General features: G+C 40.9%; 1 protein-coding gene and 1 pseudogene across 1 annotated transcript in view; both read right to left on the bottom strand.

Moving 5' to 3' along the window:
- The window catches only part of COPG2 (coatomer protein complex, subunit gamma 2), a 164301-nt gene that overhangs the window by 123500 nt on the left and 18299 nt on the right, over window positions 1–22502 (bottom strand). The gene's annotated exons all lie outside the window — the stretch shown is intronic.
- LOC105550905 lies at window positions 15102–19804 on the bottom strand (annotated as a pseudogene).

The following is a 22502-nucleotide window of genomic DNA, read 5'->3' as shown; positions in this document are numbered from 1 at the left end:
TTTTAAGACTGAGTCTCGCACTGTCACCCAGCCTGGATGAAGTGCAGTGGTGTAATCTTGGCTCACTGCAACCTCTGCCTCCCAGGTTCAACCGTTTCTCCTGCCTCAGCCTCCCGAGTAGCTGGGATTACAGGCGCCTGCCACCACACCTGGCTTTTTTTTTTTTTTTTTTTGTTTTTTTAGTGGAGACAGGGTTTTACTTTGTTAGCCAGGATGGTCTCGAATACCTGACCTCATGATCCACCCACCTCGGCCTCCCAAAGTGCTGGGATTACAGGCATGAGCCACCATGCCTGGCTAATAAATATTTAGTCTGTAAGAGAGAGCGCTCCTGACCAAAATCAGCCAGAAGCCCCTCTCATGTTTATTCTCCAAAATAAACCTGTCTTTGACTGTTGAGCTGCTTTTCATGTTTCTTTCCTCTTTCTTTAACTCTTACACTTAAGACCTTGAAGAACCCTGACTATCTACCTTTCCTCCTCTTTCCCGTTGACCACCTGATTGCCAAAAGGCACTACTTTTTTCCTTTTTGCCTTTTTTCTCCTGGAGAAGTGTATGTCTGGAACACTGTCCCTTTATGTTGTGCTGGCCTTTTTAAATTACACTTGCTCTTTTATGTTGAATATTTCTCTTCAAATTGTGTGTATAGCCTTTGAGACAGAGTCGCTCTGTTGCCAAGGCTGGAGTGCAGTAAAGTAGCATGATACTGGCTCACAGCAACCTCCACCTCCCAGGCTCAAGTGATTCTCTCATCTCAGCCTCCTGAGTAGCTGGGACCACAAGCACACCCACCATGCCCATGTAATTTATGTACTTTCCTTGTTTAATAGAGATGGGGTTTCACCATGTTGCCCAAGCTTTTCTATTGTGCTTAAATCTTTAAATCAAGTATACTTTGAAATCTGTTTCTTATAGTAAATGATCTTATCTTCCCCACTAACTTTTTAGTATTTTCTGAATTACAACTGTGGAGTCCTAATCAGGGAAAAGTCAGGCTGCCAGGACCAAGGAAAAGCAAAAAGAGAACGCAGATAAGCTGTAAGTTGGCCTTTCTTCGTGGTCCAGGACACACAGCCCTCCTGCACAAATAACTCACAATCTTCCTGTGCCCAACTTATCACTAGACCATCAGCTAACAGAAAAATGCAAGTTAGCTAACTGCAACCTTGGTGTTATCAGTACTGCACAAAGCCCTCTTCAGCACAGCACGAGCACCATCCTATAAAATCCCCAACAAGCCTTTGTCTCCCTGAAGTCAGCTCTGCTCTTGCTGACTGGGCCATTGCACCCTAGCAACATGTTTTCACTTTTTTAAAGAATCTGTCTTTCTTTACCTACACCTGCCTTGGTCAATTTTTTTTACCGTCTTCATGATACCAGCCTCAGATAGTTACCACTCACAGCAACAACTTTAATCTTTCTAGTTGTTGTTCCCGCCTGGTGGTTGCTAAACTCCCTCTTCTATCTATCTACAACTTTAGTGGTTGGCCAATGCTTGCCCCAAAGACTTTGGGGGTACAGGGGGGTGCGGTTCAGGGGAGGGATGAGGAATTACCACACTGGCATTTGTCAGTTTTTCTTTTTACTCAAGAGGTTTTGTACTTTTGAGTATTCTCTGAATTGAAATAACTCTGAGGGTGTAGTTTTACTAAAAACAACTGTAGTTATAAAATTGTTCCTTATCATTTAGGGAGATTTTGAGTCATTGATTAGTATACAGCCTTCATCGTCTTCAACTAACTAGAAGTCAGTATCTGTCATTTAGCTGGTGTGTTTAGACAATTCATTATTAATTACTGATTATGACTGGATTGAAACCTGTGGTCTTGCTGGTTTGTTTTTTGTTTTTGTTGTCGTTGTTCTGCAGGACACTAGAGTTTTATCATTACTAAATCAGTCTGTTGTCTTGCTAGTTTTATATTTGTTCCATCTGGTCTTTGTTTCTCTGTCCACCTCCTCTACCCCCGCCCCCTTTCTGCCTGAGTTTCGGTTAACTGAGCACTTTTTTCTTTTAATAACTTTGGTACGAACTATTTTTATTATTCCATTTTACTTCCTTTACTAGCTTATTGTTAATACCTCTTTATTTTTTAGTTGTTGCCCCAGGGTCTATAATTTATATCTTTACTTAATCAGTCTACTTTCAACTAACGGAGTATCACTTCGTGGCTAGAATAAGAACCTCACAAGGGTACATTCCCAATACTTTCCTTCTATTCTTTGTGCAATTGTTCTAATATATTTTACTTTTACATATGCTTTAAACACATTACACTACTATTTTTTGTTTTAGACATATATTGTCCAGAATAATTTTTCAAAAAGAAAAAAGTGAATGTGATTTTGCCTTGGCTTGTTTCCAATGTTCTTTTTGTGTAGCTCCAAGTTTCTGCTTGGTATCATATTCTATCTGAAGAATATCCTTTAACATTTCTTGCAGAGTAAGACAGCTACCAATAAATTATCAGTTTTTATTGTGTAAGAAAGTCTTTAGGCTGGGCACAGTGGCTCATCCCAGCAATTCCAGCACTTTGGGAGGCCAAGGGAGGAGGATCACTTGATGCCAGAAGTTCAAGACCAGCCTGAGCATCATAATGAGACCTCTCTCTACAAAAACAAAAATAAAAAATTAGTCAGGCATAGTAGTGTGCGCCGGTAGTCCTAGCTACTCAGGAGGCTGAGGTAGGAAGATTGCTTGAGCACGAGGAGTCATGCCACTGCACTCCAGCCTGGACAACAGAGCAAGTCTTTACTTGCTTCATCCATGTCCCTGCAAAGGACATGAACTAATCCTTTTTTATGGCTGCCTAGTATTCCATGGTGTATATGTGCCACATTTTCTGTATCCAGTCTATCATTTACGGGCATTTGGGCTGGTTCCAAGTGTTTGCTATTGTGAACAGTGCTGCAATAAACATACGTGTGCATGTGTCTTTATAGTAGAATGATTTACAATCCTTTGGGTATATACCCAGTAGTGGGATTACTGGGTCTAATGGTATTTCTGGTTCTAGATCCTTGAGGAATCACCACACTATCTTCCACAATGTTTGAACTAATTTACACTCCCACCAACAGTGTAAAAGCATTCCTATTTCTCCACAACCTCTCCAGCATCTGTTGTTTCCTGACTTTAATGATCACCATTCTAACTGGTGTGAGATGGTAGCTCATTGTGCTTTTGATTTGCATTTCTCTAATGACCAGTGATGATGAGCTTTATTTCATAATCTCTTCTTTTGAGAAGTGTCTGTTCATATCCTTCGCCCACTTTTTGATGGGGTCGTTTTTTCCCTTGAAAATTTGTTTAAGTTGTTTGTAGATTCTAGATATTAGCCCTTTGTCAGATGGATAGACTGCAAAATTTTTCTCCCATTCTGGAGGTTGCCTGTTCACTCTGACGATAGTTTCTTTTGCTGTGCAGAAGTTCTTTAGTTTAATTAGATCCCATTTGTCAATTTTGTCTTTTGCTGCCATTGCTTTTGGTATTTTAGTCATGAAGTCTTTGCCCGTGCCTATGTCCTGAATGGTATTACCTAGATTTTCTTCTAGGGTTTTTATGGTTTTAGGTCTTACGTTTAAGTCTTTAATCCATCTTGAGTTAATTTTTGTATAAGGTGTAAGGAAGGGGTCCAGTTTGAGTTTTCTGCATACAGCTAGCCACTTTTCCCAACATCATTTATTAAATAGGGAATCCTTTCCCTATTGCTTGTTTTTGTCAGGTTTGTCAAAGATCAGATGGTTGTAGATGTGCAATGTTATTTCTGAGGCCTCCATTCTGTTCCACTGGTCTACATATCTCTTTTGGTACCAGTACCATGCTGTTTTGGTTACTGTATCCTTGTAGTATAGTTTGAAGTCAGGTAGTGTGATGCCTCCAGCTTTGTTCATTTTGCTTAGGATTGTCTTGGCTATGTGGGATCTTTTTTGGTTCCATATGAAATTTAAAGTAGTTTTCTTCTAATTTTGTGAAGAAAGCCAATGGGAGCTTGATGGGGATAGCATCTATAGATTCTATAAATTACTTTGGGCAGTATGGCCATTTTCACAATATTGATTCTTCCTATCCATGAACATGGAATGTTTTTCCATTTGTTTGTGACCTCTCTTATTTCCTTGAGAAGTGGTTCGTAGTGGTTTGTAGTTCTGCTTGAAGAGGTCCTTCCCATCCCTTGTAGGTTGAATTCCTAGGTATTTTATTCTCTTTGTAGCAATTGCAGCAATTGTGAATGCGAGTTCACTCATTATTTGGCTCTCTGTTTGTCTATTACTGGTATATAGGAATGCCTGTGATTTTTTGCACACTGATTTTGTATCCTGAGACTTTGCTGAGGTTGCTTATCAGCTTAAGGAGATTTTGGGCTGAGATGATGGGGTTTTCTAAATACACAATCATGCCATCTGCAAACAGAGAAAATTTGACTTCCTCTCTTCCTATCTGAATACCCTTTATTGCTTTCTCTTGCCTGATAGTCCTGGCCAGAATTTCCAATAATATGTTAAATAGGAGTGGTGAGAGAGGGCATCCTTCTCTTGTGCCTGTTTTCAAAGACAATGCTGCCAGCTTTTGTCCATTCAGTATGATATTGGCTGTGGGTTTGTAATAAATAGCTCTTATTATTTTGAGATACGTTCCATCAACACCTGCTTTTTGAAAGTTTTAGCATGAAGGGTGTTGAATTTTATCGAAGGCCTTTTCTGCATCTATTGAGATAATCATGTGGTTTTTGTCATTGGCTCTGTTTATGTGATAGATTACATTTATTGACTTGTGTATGCTGAACCAGCCTTGCATTCCAGGGATGAAGCCAACTTGATCGTGGTAGATAAGCTTTTTGATGTGCTGCTGGATTCGGTTTGCCAGTATTTTATTGAGGATTTTTACATTGATGTTCATCAGGGTTATTGGCCTGAAATTTTCTTTTTTTGGTGTGTCTCTGCCAGGTTTTGGTATCAGGATGATGTTGGCCTCATAAAATGAGCTAGGGAGGAGTCTCTCTTTTTGCATTGTTTGGAATTGTTTCAGAAGGAATGGTACCAGCTCCTTTTTGTACCTCTGGTAGAATTCGGCTGTGAATCTGTCTGGACCTGGGCTTTTTTTGGTTGGTAGGCTATTAATTACTGCCACAATTTCAGAACTTGTTTTTGGTCTATTCCAGGATTTGACTTCTTCCTGATTTAGTTTCGGGAGAGTGTATGTGTCCAGGAATTTAACCATTTCTTCTAGGTTTTCTAGTTTATTTGCATAGAGATGTTCATAGTATTCTGTTACGGTAGTTTGTATTTCCGTGGCATCAGTGGTCAGATCCCTTTTATCATTTGTTATTGTGTCTATTTGATTCTTCTCTCTTTTCTTCTTTAGTAGTCTGACTAGCGGTCTATCTATTTTGTTAATCTTTTCAAAAAAACAGCTCCGGATTCATTGATTTTTTGAAGAGTCTTTTGTGTCTCTATCACCTTCATTTCTTCTCTGATCTCAGTTATTTCTTGTCTTCTGCTAGCTTTTGAATTTGTTTGCTCTAGCTTCTCCAGTTCTTTTGTTATGGTAGGGTGTCGATTTTACATCTTTCCTGCTTTCTCCTATGGGCATTTAGTGCTATAAATTTCCCCATAAACACTGCTTTAGCTGTGTCCCAGAGATTATGGTATGCTGTGTCTTTGTTCTGATTGGTTTCAAAGAACTTATTTGTTTCTGCCTTAATTTCTTTATTTACCCAGTAGTCATTCAGGGGCAGGTTGGTCAGTTTCCATGTAGTTGCGTGGTTTGAGTGAGTTTCTTAATCCTGAATTCTAACAGGACTACACTGTGGTCTGAGCAACTGTTTCTTACGATTTCTGTTCTTCTGCATTTGCTGAGGAGTGTTTTACTTCCAATTATGTGGTCAATTTTAGAATAAGTCCAATGTGGTGTGGAGAAGAATGTATATTCTGTTGATTTGGGGAGGAGAGTTCTGTAGATTTCTATTAGGTCCGCTTGCTCCAGAGCTGAGTTCAAGTCCTGAATATCCTTGGTAATTTTCTGTCTCATTGATCTAATACTGACAGTGGGGTGTTAAAGTTTCCCACTATTATTGTGTGGGAGTCATTATTGTGAGTCTAGGTCTCTTTGTAGATCTCTAAGGACTTGCTTTATGAATCTGGGTGCATTGGGTGCATATATATTTCATATATTTAGGATAGTTAGCTCTTGTTGCATTGATCCCTTTACCATTATGTAATGCCCTTTTTCGTCTCTTTTGATCTTTGTTGGTTTAAAGTCTGTTTTATCAGAGACTAAGATTGCAACCCCTGCTTTTTTTTTTTTTTTTTTTTTGCTTTCATTTGTTTGGTAAATATTCTTTCATCCCTTTATTTTGAGCCTGTGTGTGTCTCTGCATGTGAGATCAGTCTCCTGAATACAGTACACTAATGGGTCTTGACACTTTAACCAATTTGCCAGTCTGTGTCTTTTAATTGGGGCATTTAGCCAGTTTACACTTAAGGTTGATACTGTTATGTGTGAATTTGATCCTTTCATTATGATGCTAGCTGGCTATTTTGTCCATTAGTTGATGCAGTTTCTTCATACTGTCAATGATCGTTACCATTTGGTATGTTTTTGCAGTGGCTGATACTTGTTTTTCCTTTCCATATTTAGTGCTCCCTTCAGGAGCTCTTGAAAGGCAGGCCTGGTCATGACAAAATCTCTCAGGATTTGCCTCTCTGTAAAGGATTTTATTTCTCCTTCACTTATGGAGCTTAGTTTGTCTGTAAATAAAATTCTGGGTTGAAAATTCTTTTTTTTAAGAATGTTGAATATTGGCCCCCACTCTCTTCTGGCTTGTAGGGTTTCTGCAGAGAGATCTGCTATTAGTCTGATGGGCTTCCCTTTGTGAGTAACCCAACCTTTCTCTCTGGCTGCCCTTAACATTTTTTCCTTCATTTCAATCTTGGTGAATCTGATGATTATGTGTCGTGGGGTTGCTCTTCTCAAGGAGTATCTTTGTGGAGTCCTCTGTATTTCCCGAATTTGAATGTTGGCCTGCCTTGCTAGGTTGGGGAAGTTATCCTGGATAATACCCTAAAGAGTGTTTTCCAACTTGGTTCCATTCTCCCCATTACTTTCAGGTATACCAATCAAACATAGGTTTGGTCTTTTCACATAGTCCCGTATTTCTTGGAGGCTTTGTTCATTCCTTTTCATTCCTTTTCTCTAATCTTATCTTCACGCTTTATTTCATTACATTTATATTCAATCTCTGATATCTTTTCTTCTGCTTGATCAATTTGGTTATTGATACTTGTGTATGCTTCACGATGTTCTCGTGCTGTGTTTTTCAGCTCCATCAAGTCATTTATTTTCTTTCTAAGCTGGTTATTCTAGTTAGGAATTCCTCTAACCTTTTCTCAATGTTCTTAGCTTCCCTGCATTGGGTTAGAACATGCTCCTCTAGCTCTGAGGAGTTTGTTATTACCCACCCTGTGAAGCCTACTTCTGTCAATTCAAACTCATTCTCTGTCCAGTTTTGTTCCCTTGCTGGCAAGGAGTTATGATTCTTTGGAGTAGAAGAGGCATTCTGGTTTTTGGAATTTTCAGCCTTTTTGCACTGGTTTTTCCTCATCTTCGTGGATTTATCTATCTTTGGTCTTTGACGCTGGTGACCTTCAGATGGGGTTTCTGTGTAGACATCCTTTTTGTTGATGTTGATGCTATTCCTTCAGTTTTCCTTCTAACAGTCAGGCCCTTCTGTTGCAGGTCTGCTGGAGTTTGCTGGAGGTCCACTCCAGACCCTGTTTGCCTGGGTATCACCAGCGGAGGCTGCAGAGAACAGCAAAGATTGCTGCCTGTTCCTTCCTCTGGAAGCTTTGTCCCAGAGCGGCTCCCACCAGATGCCAGCTGGAGCTCTCCTGTATGAGGTGTCTGTTGACCCCTGCTGAGAGATGTCTCCCAGTCAGGAGGCACAAGGGTCAGGGACCCACTTGAAGAGGTAGTCTGACCCTTAGCAGAGCTTGAGTGCTGTTCGGGGAGATCTGCTGCTCTCTTCAGAGCTGGCAGGCAAGAACATTCAAGTGTGCTGAAGCTGCGTCCACAGTCGCCCCTTCCCCAAGGTGCTCTGTCCCAGGGAGATAGGAGTTTTATCCACAAGCCCCTAACTGGGGCTACTGCCTTTCTTTCAGAGATGCCCTGCCCAGAGACAAGGAATCCAGAGAGGCAGTCTGGCTACAGAGGCTTTGCCAAGCTGCAGTGGGTTCTGCCCAGTTTGAACTTCTGGGTGGCTTTGTTTATACTGTGAGGGGCAAACCACCTACTCAAGCCTCAGTAATGGCAGACGTCCCTCCCCCTGCACTAAGTTCAAGTGTACCAGGTTGACTTCAGTCTGCTGTGCTGGCAGCAAGAATTTCAAGCCAGTTGATCTTAGCTTGCTGGGGTCCGTGGGGGTGGGATCCACTGAGCTAGACCACTTGGCTCCCTGGCTTCACCCCACTTTCCAGAAGAGTCAACAGTTCTGTCTCACTGGCATTCCAGGTGTCACTGAGGTATGAAAAAAAAAAACTCTTGCAACTAGCTCAGTGTCTGCCCAAATGGCTTCCCAGTCTTGTGCTTGAAACCCAGGGCCCTGGTGGCATAGGCACCTGAGGGAATCTCCTGGTCTGCAGGTTTGAAGACCATGGGCAAAGCATAGTATCTGGGCTAGCGTGCACCATTCCTCAAGGTACAGTCCCTTATGGCTTCCCTTGGCTAGGGGAGGGAGTTCCCCAACCCCTTGCACTTCCCGGGTGAGGCAACGCCCCACCCTGCTTCAACTTGCCCTCCAGGGGCTGCACCCACTGTCTAACCAGTCCCAGTGAGATGAGCCGGGTACCTCAGTTGGAAACGCAGAAATGACTCACCTTCCACATTGATCTCGCTGGGAGCTGCAGACCAGAGCTGTTCCTATTCGGCCATCTTGCTAGCCACACCTCCACGTCTGAGCCAATGAATTTTTTTACTTTACATATTATAGTCTGTCATTTCTAGAATTTTCATTTAGTTTTTTATATATAGCTCACTGCTGAGAATTCCTCTTCCCATTCATTTCAAGAGTGTCCACCTTTATGGTACATGGTTGCACTAGCTGCTTTAAAGTATTTAAGAATCCCTACAACTGGGTCATTTTGGGGGTATCATTATCTTTTCCCTTGCAAATTTCCAAGTTTTTTCCAATCAATAGATACCAACCCCAAAATGACGCAGTTGTAGGGATTAACACTGGTTCAAGGGAACCAATTTCCTTTCCTGGTTGACTGATTTTGGATTGCATCCTGGACATTTTGAATATTAGGTCATGAGACTCTGGATCCTATTAAAAGCCTCCGGGGACTATTGACTTTTTTGTTTTAGCAAGGAATCAACCCAGTTAGTTTCAGATTACAAGTTCTGCTTGGCCTTCTGTGCATATTGGTTCCAATGTCAGTTCATACTTCAAAGCTTCTGCTATGCTTCTTTAGGAATATTCCATACATGTAGTGCTCTGGTAAGGTATCCATTCCTCCATGTCCCTCCTCATGTCATTTCTCCCATACCCTCTGGCTGTCAAAGACACCTTTCCCAGCTCGTCAGCCAGAAATATGGGGTTCTCTCAGAGTTTCAGCTCCCTGTACTATGCAAGTGGGTCCACCCTCATGATGAAGAGGCAAGAAAAGATAGAAAGAAAAAAATAATGTGGCTTTTCCCCCACTCTTCACCTAACAGCCGTCCCTTTTCTCAGTGGTCAGTTTCTTCTCAGGGTTTTAAGTGCCCACAATATTGCTGTTGTATCCTAGTAAAGTTGTTCCACAACTAGGGCTGACCTCAGGACAGGACTAGGAAAGAAAATGAGAAAAACACAAACAAACAAGGATTTTCCCCCAGCTCTCCAGCTTGCAGTCACCATCAACCTTTTTTATTTGGAAACTGTGCTCAGGCCAGAGAGATGCGCTTCTTTCTGAGTCTCTGTTGACCACACCTACTATATAGTTCCCTGATTGAGACTGCCCTTGGGTCAAACTCAAGGTATAAAGATGAAAATTAACCATGAAACTCACTGTTGTTATACTGGTCGCTCATTAGGTATTGTTTTATCTCCCTATTTCACCTACTATATTTACTGTTTGGAGGCCTCAGGTAATTGTTTTTGTTTTTTTGTTTGGGGTTATTATTATCATTATTATTATTTGTAACCACTGGGAAAGATGGGCTCCAGTAGCCTTATTTTATCTCTGCTAGAATTAGAAGTCTCCTGGCTTTCACTTTTATTCACTGTTGTTCATTTCATTAGGCTTTGGAGAAGGAAATTTTATGATTTGGCATCACTTCATCATCTTTCCTGAAAAGTCTGCCACAAATTCATTTTAAAATAAAATAAGTGTTAATCCAAATAAATCAGGAAAGTTGGCTTGCAAACTGGGCAGGAAAAAGAGAAGGGAAGTAGGAGACTGAAAGGTTTCTCAACACGCATTAACCCACCTTTCTCCACTTCTGCCTGTGTGACTGCTTTCGTAAGGTAGAGAGGGAAATAAATAAACCTTTTGATTTCAGCTCCCTTGCTTGAAGACAGAAAATGGATTATCCTTTGTTTAACTCATGCAACAAACTTTTATTGCATATCTAATAACACAAAACACTTTTCCAGGTATTGATGAAAAAAGTTATATGTGGTTCTTTCTCTCAAGGAATGAATAATTCACAGGGCAGAAAAACTATGCAAATAATTATAGTGCAATATATTAAAATAACAGAAAAGAGGTTAAAAAAAAAAAAAGAAGTGTTATAAGAACAACTGAGGCTGGGTGTAGTGGCTCCCCCCTATAATCTCAGCACTTTGGGAGCTGAGATGAGAGGACTGTTTGAGGTCAGGAGTTCAAGACCAACCTAATCAATATAGCAAGACCCCATCTCTTAAAAAAAAAAAAAAAAAAGGAACAACAGAGAAGACAATGACTAATCTGTTAAGAAAGAAGGAGGAGGCCAGGCGCGGTGGCTCACGCCTGTAATCCCAGCACTTTGGGAGGCCGAGACGGGCGGATCACGAGGTCAGGAGATCGAGACCATCCTGACTAATGCGGTGAAACCCCGTCTCTACTAAAAATACAAAAATTAGCCGGGCGAGGTGGTGGGCGCCTGTAGTCCCAGCTACATGGGAGGCTGAGGCAGGAGAATGGTGTGAACCCGGGAGACGGAGCTTGCAGTGAGTGGAGATCACACCACTGCACTCCAGCCTGGGCGACAGAGTGAGACTCCATCTCAAAAAAAAAAAAAAAAGAAAGAAAGAAAGAAGGAGGAAGTCAGTACCTATAATGACATGTATTTGAGCTATGTGGAAAAGGAAACAGAATAATTCCAGGCACGGGGAGAAGCATGTACAAATATAAAGGGTATCAAAGAGCATGATGAGTCTGGGAAAGAGCTACAGCACTGATATGAACCCCAGGGAATACCGACATTTAGATGACAGGCAGAAGAAAACCAGCCATTTACTTCTGAGGTATCATAGAATAAAATGGAAAAATCAAAGAGGAGAGGAAATCCAGGACTATGGTTTCTGAAAGCCAGAGATGGCAGAACTCCAGGAAGTATTTAACCATGTTAAAACTGGGAGAGAGGTCAGGTAAAATGTGGACAGAAAATTAACTTTTAAAATTAACTAAGTAAGAATTTACTGGAAATCTTTGAGAGGAGTTTCACTACAGTGGTGGTTAAGTCATAATAGTATCTCATTTCCCCTCTTTTTCTAAACCACCTCCTGGCAGTAAATCTTCAGAAGTAATTATTCAGGAACAGCTGCACCATTCAAATAGAAAAGCTGTTTCAGGCTTGTATATTTCTTACTAAGTGGATGAACTTTTAACATTTAGTTTCCTTAGAAGGCGCAAAGTATTTTTCTCCCTCTACCCAAATCCACACATTATCCCCACAATTGATTTCAAAACTGCCTGATAACAGCTTCTACAACCCATTTCTTTCTTTCTAAACCATGGTCTTTGAATTTTTCATTTGATTTTCTGAAACTAGGACGTAACTTATCACATACTGATGCCCACTCTCCCGAGTACTCCCTAATGTGAGTGATGGATCATTCCTCAGGACTCAATTCCAGAATTCTATGCTAGCTTCAGAGACAGACTTTCACTGGATGGGTCCCATCACATAAGGGTTTGCCTTCTTGTAATGAGTAGAACAGTATAATCAGGTTGTCAATATACATTTAGTTAGTTAAGACACTAAATCTCTTTTTTTTTAACCGAGTTGTAATTTATACAATAAAATGTACAATTTAAATATTAAGTTAAATCAGTTTTGGCAATTGTGATCATCTATGTAACCTCCATCCAAAACAAAAATACTGAATATTTCCATTACCCCAGAAAGTTCCCTCATGCCCATTTCCAATCAATTTCCTCTAACCCAACAGACTTCTGATTTCTATCACCACAGATGAGTTTGGGCTGTTCTTGGAGTTTACACCAAGAGAATCATCCAGCATATATATTCTTTTGTATCTGTTTTCTTTCCAACATAAATGTTTTAGGAGTTTATCCATGTTGTTGCCTGAATCAGCAATTTTTTCCCTTTATTGCTGAGTAATAGTCTATTGCATGAATATGCCACAATGTGTTCATTCTTCTTTAATGAGCATTTGGGTTGTTGACAGTTTAGGGCTATCACAAATATGAGGGGACTTCAAAAAGTTTGTGGAAAAATGGAATTCAAAAATAAACCTAATGGCTGGGCACAGTAGCTCACGCCTGTAATCTCAGCACTTTGGGAGTCTGAGGCGGGCAGATCACTTGAGGTCAGGAGTTTGAGACCAGCCTGGCCAACACGGTGAAATGCATCTTTACTAAAAATACAAAAATTAGCTGGGCGTAGTGGCACACAGCTGCAATCCCAGCTACTTGGGAGGCTTAAGCCTGGGAGGCGGAGGCTGCAGTGAGCCAAGAGCACACCATTCCACTCCAGCCTGGGTGACAGAACGAGACTCCATCTCAAAACAAAAACAAACCATAGGCCAGGCGCGGTGGCTTTCGCCTGTAATCCCAGCACTTTGGGAGGCTGAGGCGGGCGGATCACAAGGTCAGGACATCGAGACCATCCTGGCTAACACGGTGAAACCCCGTCTCTACTAAAAAAAATTAAAAAAATTAACCGGGCGTAGTGGCGGGTGCCTGTAGTCCCAGCTACTAAGGAGGCTAAGGCAGGAGGATTGCGTGAACCCAGGAGGTGGAGCTTGCAGTGAGCCGAGATCGCACCACCACACTCCAGCCTGGACAACAGAGTGAGACTCCGTCTAAAAAAAATAAAAATAAAAATAAAATAAAATAAAAATTTAAAAATTATAAATTTTATTTATCGACATAGCTCCATCAAGTTCAAGATACATTTTAAAGTGATGATACCAGTCATTTAGTCCATCCCGAAACAACTGAAGTTGCTGGGAATGTAAGCAAGTCAATGCAGTCATTTTTACATTTTTTTTTTTTTTTTAAGGAGCAGGAGTAGATAACTTTGTTTGTATGGGGATCAAGATAGTTGCTCTGCTGTTGGTTTGAGAACTTCAACTCCAAGAGCAGGTTCGGGGTTCTCTTTTAATTCAAGACCAGGCTTGTAAATTAAGCTGCCTTAAAGAAAAAAGAAGCACTGCAGATGAAAGAAGGGTATAGGAAAAACAAACACAGACTTTTAAGAATGAGCAACAAGATAGGCATCGTGGCTTACGCCTGTGATCCCAGCACTTTGGGAGGCCAAGGCATGTCAGAGGATCCTTTGAGGCCAGGAGTTCAAGACCAGATAGGCAACATAACAAGACCCCACCTCTACTTAAACACACACACACACACACAAATTAACTGGACATGGTGACACACACCTGTAGTCCTAGGTACTTAGGAGGCTGAGGTGGGAGGATCACTTGAGCCCAGGAGTTGGAGGTTGCAGTGATCTATGATTACAGCACTACACTCCAGCCTGGGTGACAGAGAGAGACCTTGTCTCAGAAAAACAAAAGAAACGAGCAGCAGCACAAAGATCATTGGGAAATTCTTAGCCAAAATCAACTTTGGCAGTCTGGTTAGAGGAAAAGTCTCTCTCTGATTCTATTACTTAGAATCTATTAGAGAATGAATCCCGAAATAGGTTTCATTTATCCTTGGTATCTGAGTTTTAAAACAAAAAGCAAAAAAACTCCACGATCTTGGATTCATGTCAATTTAATAATCATTTTGGGGGTGGAAAGGGCTACTCTGTCCCAGGCCCAGGGCTACTTTTAGGATAAGTTCTCTTTTCAGAAAGAGAAACACTAGGTATGACTAGTACCCCTTTTGCATATAATCACTTTGTGGGATGGCAGATGGTTCTAGGTTAGGAGTTTACAAGCTCTAGGCTACTTGCAACACTCTTCAAACCATACTAGAAAGTTAGCCCTTTTCTAGAAACAAAGTGGGTACCTAGGAACAAATTCAGGTATGTTCAGTGAAGATAGGGCTACTCAAATCAATTCAAATAGCAACTGAAAATGATAGCCAAGGTTGTCACATAGTGATCAAGATGCTCTGCCTACCATTTACATAGATGTAAAAGTTCACTTTCATGCAGTTGGTATAGTCCTTTGGTGAGAGTTAAAGGGGGATAAATAGTATCTTCCATACTGAACAGGCCTGTTAACTGAATACCTTGGAAGCTATTTCCTTGGAAGCTGACTTTTGCTTTCCTTTTACTTCAGTTAGCATCAGGAACTCATTGCCTTGTTGGCGCCAGATATTTCCCAATTCTGTCTTCAGAAGAGTCCGTTATTAAGAAATGCTGGCCAGGTGCAGTGGCTCACACCTGTAATCCCAGCACTCTGGGAGGCCGAGGTGGGCGGATCACCTGAGGTTGGGAGTTCAAGACCAACCTGGTCAACATGGTGAAACCCCTTCTCTACTAAAAATACAAAAATTAGCCGGGCATGGTGGCAGGTGCCTGTAACCCCAGCTACTAGGGAGGCTGAGGCAGGAGAATCGCTTGAACCTAGGAGGCAGAGATTGCAGTGAGCCGAGACCGCACCATCATACTCCAGCCTGGGGGACAAGAGAGACTTCATCTCAAAAAAAAAAAAAAAAAGAAATGCTTAAGCACCCATTTTTTCAAGTGACTGGAAAAAGCAGGAAAATTTAGTGTTCATGGTAAGAAAATGTTGTCATTATGCTTCCACGTATTCACAGAGTACCCCCTTTGCAGAATGAGCTACTCGGCTGTGTGAGAAAGCCTCTTGTTCATCCAGCTTTGGCAAAGAGATATTACCTGGGGAGCCACAAAATACTCCTTCACGACGCAATGGGAGTTTTGTAGTAATTCTTCAGCACAGTTGCCTTCTACTACATTGTCGGATCTCAGGTACAGACATCTGCCCTCCAGGACCGACTCCATGGGCTCCACCTGTCGGTGTCCACAGCGTGGAGCCCATGGGCGAAGATGATGGCTTTTTCCAGCTGCACCACTGCCTCGTGACTTCCCAAGTCCACAGGCACTAGAGGCTCCAGGGGCTCAATCACCTCAGCCATGATCCAGCCACTGCCCTGAGGATCTGCCTTGGAGGTGAAGCCCCGGCACCCATCCAGGCACAAACACCCACACTCACCCTTTTTCCATTATTAACTAAAGAAAAATGGGTGACCTTTAGAGATTTTTTTCAAGATTAGGAAGCAAAAGAAAGTCAGAAGAAGCCAGATAAGAACTCTAAGGTGGATGCCTATGGACACTCTTGCAAAATTGCCCTTGTGCGATGACAGGAATGAACAGACACATTGTTGTGGTGGAGAAGGACTCTCTGGTGAAGCTTTCCCAAGTGTTTTCCTACTAAAGCTTTGGCCGACTTTCTCTAAATACTCTCATAATAAGCTATTATCATTCTTTGGCCCTCCAGAAAGTTAACAAGCAAAATCCCTCAAGCATCCCCAAAAACTATTGCCATGGCTTCTGTTTTTGACAGGTCCACTTTTGCTTTGACTGCACCACTTCCACCTCTTGGTAGCTATTGCTTTGATCATACTTTGTCTTCAGGATTGGACTGCTAGTCACATTTCTTCTCCTATTACAGTTCCTCAAGGAAATGCCTCATCATCTTGATCTCACTTATTTAAAACTTCCACTTAAAGCTCTGCTCTTGCCTGCAGCCAATCTAGATGCAATAGTCTTGACATCCATTAAATAGTTTGTCAACTTTAATTTTATCAGTCAGAATTTGGTAAGGCTGAACCAAATGAGGTGTCTATACATTGGCTATTGCTGCTGTTAGTTTCAAAAATTGATGTAGATGGTCTGCTGCTGAAGATGAAGGGCTTCGTGGTCAACACTGTCTCATCCCTTCTCAATACAACTTATCCGTTTGTAAACTGCTGATTTCTTTGGGTCACTATTGCCATGCTTTTTTGTAACACGTCAATAATTTCACCATTCTTCTACCCAAAGTTCACCATAAATGTAATGTTTGTTCTTGCTTCAATTTTAGCAGAATTGATGCTGCTCTGAAATGGATTCTTTTCAAACAGATGTATTAGTGTCTCAAGCTAGATACTGTTCGGACATGCTATTAATAAGTTAGTCATGAGTTTATATTGTAGTGCAAAAAAATTTTGAACTCTGATATGGTTTGGCTCTGTTGTCTCCACCCAAATCTCATCTCAAATTGTAATCCTCACGTGTTGAGGGAGGTAGATAATCGGATCATGGGGGCAGTTTCTCCCATGCTGTTTTCGTAATAGTGAGTTCTCATGAGATCTGATAGTTTTATAAATGGCAGTTTCACTGTGCTTTCACTCTCTTCTCTCTCGTCGCCATGTAAGATGTGCCTGCTTTCCCTTCTGCCATGATTGTAAGTTTCCTGAGGTCTTCCCAGCCACGGGGAACTATGAGTCAACTAAACCCCTTTCCTTTATAAATTACCCAGTCTCAGATTATATATATATATACACATATATGTGTGTGTGTGTGTGCATATTTTATATATATATATATATATTTTTTTTTAAGATGGAGTATCACTCTGTCGCCCAGGCTGGTGTGCAGTGGTGTGATCTTGGCTCACTGAAATCTCTGCCTCCCAGGTTCAAGCGATTCTCCTGTCACAGCCTCCTGAGTAACTGACACTACAGGCATGCGCCACCACGCCCAGCTAATTTTTGTATTTTTATACAGGGTTTCCCCATGTTGGCCAGGCTAGTCTCAAACTCCTGACCTAAAGTCATCTGCCCCACCTCGGACTCCCAAAGTGCTGGGATTACAGGTGGGAGGCACTGCGCCCGGCCTCAGGTAGTATCTTTATAGCAGTACGAAAATGGACTAATATAAACTCCATGGATATTTTTTCATAACACACACTTCCCGTAAACTTTTTGAAGAACCCTCATAAGGCTGTTACAACATTCTTGTACAGTCTTTTTTGTGGCCATATATGTGTTCATTTTCCTTGAGTAAATACCTAGAAGGGGTATTACTGGTCACAGGGCAGGTATATAATTAGCTTTATAAGAAACTGCCAAAACTTTTCCAAGGTGGTTGTATCATTCTACATTCCTATCTACAGTGTATAGCAGTTTCAGTTGTTCCAGATGTTCAGTACTGGAATAGGCTTTTTTATGTTGGTATTGTCAAGCTTTTTTGTTTTAACCATTCTAGTTGGTATGCTACCATTAGATTTTTTTTTTTTTTTTTTTTTTTTGAGACGAAGTCTCGCTCTGTCGCCCAGGCTGGAGTGCAGTGGTATGATCTCAGCTCCTGCAACCTCTGCCTCCCGGGTTCAAGCGATTCTCCTGCCTCAGCCTCCCAAGTAGCTGGGATTACAGGCGCCTGCCACCACGCCCGGTTAATTTTTTGTATTTTTAGTAAGATGGGGTATCACCGTGTTAGCCAGGATGGTCTTGTTCTCCTGACCTTGTGATCCGCCCACCTTGGCCTCCCAAAGTGCTGGGATTACATGCGTGAGCCACTGCGCCCAGCCTATCTCATTAAGATTTTTAATTTGCATGTTCCTGGTGACTAATAATATTGAGAACATTGTGCTTATTGGCCATTTGCATATATTCATTTGTGAAGTATGTGCCTTCAGGTTTTTTTAATCTCCATGGTTTCTTGCCAAGCCAACAAATTTTCTATGCATACAGAAAGGTCATCTATAACATTAGTTTCCTATTCCTGCTGTAACTAATTACCACAATTAGTAGCTTAAAACAACATGAATTTATTATTTTCAGTTCTGTAGATCAGAAGTCCAACATAAGTCTCACTGGGTTAAAATCACTGCGTCATTAGGGCTGTGTCCATTTCACAAGCAAAATACATTCATTCACCCCCTTCTAAGATCCTCCCAAAGTCTCAACACACTGCAGCATCAATTCAAAGTCCAAAGTCTCATCTAAATCTCATGGATTCAAAAATCTCAATCTTACTATCAAAATCTAAATTTGGTATGGGTAAGACTCTTGGTATAATCCATCCTGAGGCAAAATTCCTCTCCATCTTTGGACCTATGGAATTAGAAAAGAAATCCCCTGCTCCCAACATACAAGGATGGGACTGCCGTAGAATATAGTTACAGATATTCCCATTCAAAATGAAAGAAAGTGAAAGGGAAGACGTCATTGGTCCCAAGCAATTTTGAAATCCAGTTAGGCAACCTGGAATACGTCTCCGCATGGGCAGAATTCTGTAAAGTTCTCAGTTCCACCCTACGGGACTGCCCCTTTGCCCTCAGAGTCATCCTTCCTTTTTCAAAAAGAGTAACCAGCATGTATTTAAAGCTGAGTAGTTCCACTGGCTTGTTTCCTGCCTGTAGAATTTTGGGGCTCTGATAGCCTTCTTTCACTTCATCCTCTCATTTCTTTTCTAATTCCATACATCCACAAATGAAGAGGAATTTTGCCTCCTCTTTGAGTCTTTCACTTCATCCTCTCTCTCTCTCCCTTTGAGTTGCTGCTGACGTAGAATTCTCAAAAACCTTGTGGGTCTACTGTGTAAGTACAGAGACTCACTCCATTAGACAAGAGGCTCCTCCACAGATCTTGCCTAGATCATCCCATCTCTATTTCTGGCTTCTACTTAGATGCTAAGGGAATCTACAAGTCACACCTCTTGATCTCTTCAGCCTTTCGTGTGAGTGAACGCTCTGACCTTTTGATCTTTCTGAGGTTTCAGCAAAAGGTTGTGCAGTGACTCCTTTGGCTTTTTCTCTAGAGCACATTTTCCTGACAGTGAAACTCCTGACTTTAGCACCCTTTGCCACTTGGGTAGACTAAGAATTTCCAAAATCATCAAGTCCTGGTTCCTTTTTGTTTAACAGGTCTCCTCTTGATTTATGTCTCTACTTTCAAATTTTGCTATTAGTGGCAAAAAGAAACTAGGCCATACCTTCAACACTTTGCTTGGAAATCTCTTCAGTTAAACATCCAAGTTCACTGTTTGTAAGTCCTCCTTTCCACCTAATTGCAGTACACAAGCCTACCGAGCTTTCTGCCACTATAATAGGGATCCCTTTTCCTTCAATTCCCAACATTTTCCTCTGAGCCAGCACCTTTAATGCATTTTCACCATATGTTCACAATGATTTAGATATTCTCTAAGATGATAAATGTTTTCTCTATCCTGCTCCTCACTTTTTTCTAAGTCTAATAGAGTCATTAACATCCATATTTTTATTGTCATGGCAATCTAGGCTTTTTCTATCATGCACCTCAAAATTCTTCCAGATGTGCTCACTGCATAGTTCCAAAACTACTTCCACATTTTCAGGTATTTGTTACAGCAGCACCCCACTTCCAGTACCAAAATCTGCATTAGTCGTCTATTGCTGCTGTAACAAAGTACCACAAACTTAGAGGAAAATACAACATTCATTTCTTTATCTTACAGTTATGTAAGTTAGAAGTCCAAAACTGGTCTCACTGGGCTAAAATCAAGATATCAGTAGGGCTACAGTCCTTTCCGGAGGCTAGAAGGGTGAATCCTTGCTTTTTTCAGTTTCTAGAGGTTACCACATTCCTTGACTCATGGCCCTCTTCCCCCATCTCCAAATACAGCAACACTGCATCTCTGACCTTGTTTCCATCATCACATCTCTTACTGACACCTCTTCTGCATCCCACTTTCATTTTCAAGAAGTGCAGTCCTTAAAGTGACCACCTGAATGATCCAGAATAATTTCTCTATCTGCTGTTTAGCAATCATAATTCTCTTTTGCCATGTAATGTACATATTCACAGGTCCTAGGAATTGGGACATGGACATCTTTGGGTCACTATTATCCTGCCTACCACATCTACTGATCACTTAAAATGAACTATTAATAGAAATACACCATAATTCAAGGTAGCCTAGCAAAACTCAGAGCGAAGTATTGACAGCTAAAAGAAACAAACAAAAAACTCTCAATGACTAATTTATTTAAAATTTTTCAAAATATTAGTGAATCTAGCAATCTAACTGAAGGTTTTCTGGTTTTGTTTGTTTGTTTGTTTGTTTTACTTGTGGTAGATACCACTAGATAACACCCATTTTCAACCCCTTCTCCCTTTTCTGTCCCTAATACTTGGGCTATAAAATACTAAATACTTTCCTGGCTTCCTAAGGATAGTCATATAACACAGTTGTGCCCAGTGAAATCTAAAAATTGCCTTGGGAAAAGATACTGCATTCCTGATAAAAGAGGCAGATGGCGTGGCCTTCCCTGGCTTCCTTCCCAGTACCCCTGTAGCCTTGAATGTGGTATACTGCCAGTAATTCGGGCATCTATTTTGCAATAATGGAGAATGTCCAAAGAATTCAAGAGACACTACTCCTGACATTGCTGAATGACTGAGCCAACACCAGCTACTCTATGCCTCTAGACTTACGGTTATATGAGAAAAAACAAACTCCCATCCTGTTTATGTCACTGTTTACATCTGCTTTTCTGTTATTTTCAGCTGAAAGTTTTCCTAATTGAAACTACATTCCACACCACTACAGGTTAAACACAAGCACCCTCCTCTAAACATTTATTCTGTTATATAAAACCAGATTCACTTCAATGAGTTATAGTAATTAAGAAGGCAACTACTTTAAAAATAATGTTTATTATACACTTAGAACTATAAACTATATATACTTATTCTAGGACATTTGCAAATTATAAAAAGTTTAAAGAAAACAAATATCAGCCACAATCCCAACCATCCAAAGTCCGTGTAACTTCTATCCATACTTTATATATATATATATATACACACACACACACACACACACAAAATGTTCTTTTTTTTTTTTCTGAGACTGAGTCTCACTCTACCACCCAGGCTGAAGTACAGTGGCACGATCTCGGCTTATCACAACCTCCGCCTCTCAGGCTGCAGCGATTTTCCCACATCAGCCTCCCAAGTAGCTAGAATTACAGGAGCATGCCACCAACGCCTGGCTAATTTTTTTGTATTTTTAGTAGAGATAGGGTTTCACCATGTTGGCCAGGTTGGTCTTGAACTCCTGACCTCAGATGATCCACTTGCGTCAGCCTCCCAAAGTGCTGGGATTACAGGCGTGAGCCACCACATCTGGCACATAAAATGTTCTTTAAAGTGAGACTATATGGAATACGTAGATTGACTCCAATCTCCATTTAGCAGTTTATGAAAACTTATTAATATCAGATGTTTCAAAAATATCTCCAAAATTTAAAATATTTTATAACATGACAATATGGTTAATTAAATAATTTTATCAATGGTAGACACATAAGTTGTTTTGTTCTTTTTGCTACTGTAAATGGTGTTGCAACAAACATCAATATATGTAAGTTTTTCTGTGTTATGTCTGATTATTTTCCAAGGATAGTTCCACAGATATGGCCTTACTAGGTCAAAGGGATAAAACCTTTCAATTATTCAACAAATGTTGCTAAACTGCTTTCCAGAAAAATTGAATCAATTTATTACTCCATCTCCTTTGTACAAGGGTATGTCTCCCTTACAAGTACTGAATACTGCCTTTTTGCTTTTTTGCCAGTTTGATGAATAAAAACTATTATACCTCATTCTTGAATTTTTAATTTATGTTTTTTGGTTACTAGTGAGACTATCTAAAGACATTTAGATCCTTTTTGATGAATTATCATCAAATATTTATTGGTTATTTGATGAATTATCACTTGTTTCTTTTTAAAAGTTCTTTATATATTACAGATGCTAGCCTTTGATGTATCTGTTGTAAATATTTTATTTCAGTGTACATGTTATCACTTACTTTTTAGTTTTATCTATTTTTTTTTTTTTTGAGACGGAGTCTCACTCTGTTGCCCAGGCTGGAGTGCAATGGCCAGATCTCAGCTCACTGCAAGCTCCGCCTCCCGGGTTTACGCCATTCTCCTGCCTCAGCCTCCCCAGTAGCTGGGACTACAGGCGCCCGCCACCTCGCCCAGCTAGTTTTTTGGAATTTTTTAGTAGAGACGGGGTTTCACCGTGTTAGCCAGGATGGTCTCGATCTCCTGACCTCACGATCCGCCCGT

Source organism: Mandrillus leucophaeus, unplaced genomic scaffold (assembly GCF_000951045.1).
Source record: "Mandrillus leucophaeus isolate KB7577 unplaced genomic scaffold, Mleu.le_1.0 Scaffold5, whole genome shotgun sequence".
In the NCBI taxonomy this organism is placed as follows: domain Eukaryota; kingdom Metazoa; phylum Chordata; class Mammalia; order Primates; family Cercopithecidae; genus Mandrillus; species Mandrillus leucophaeus.
This window is presented reverse-complemented; position numbering and strand designations above follow the sequence as displayed.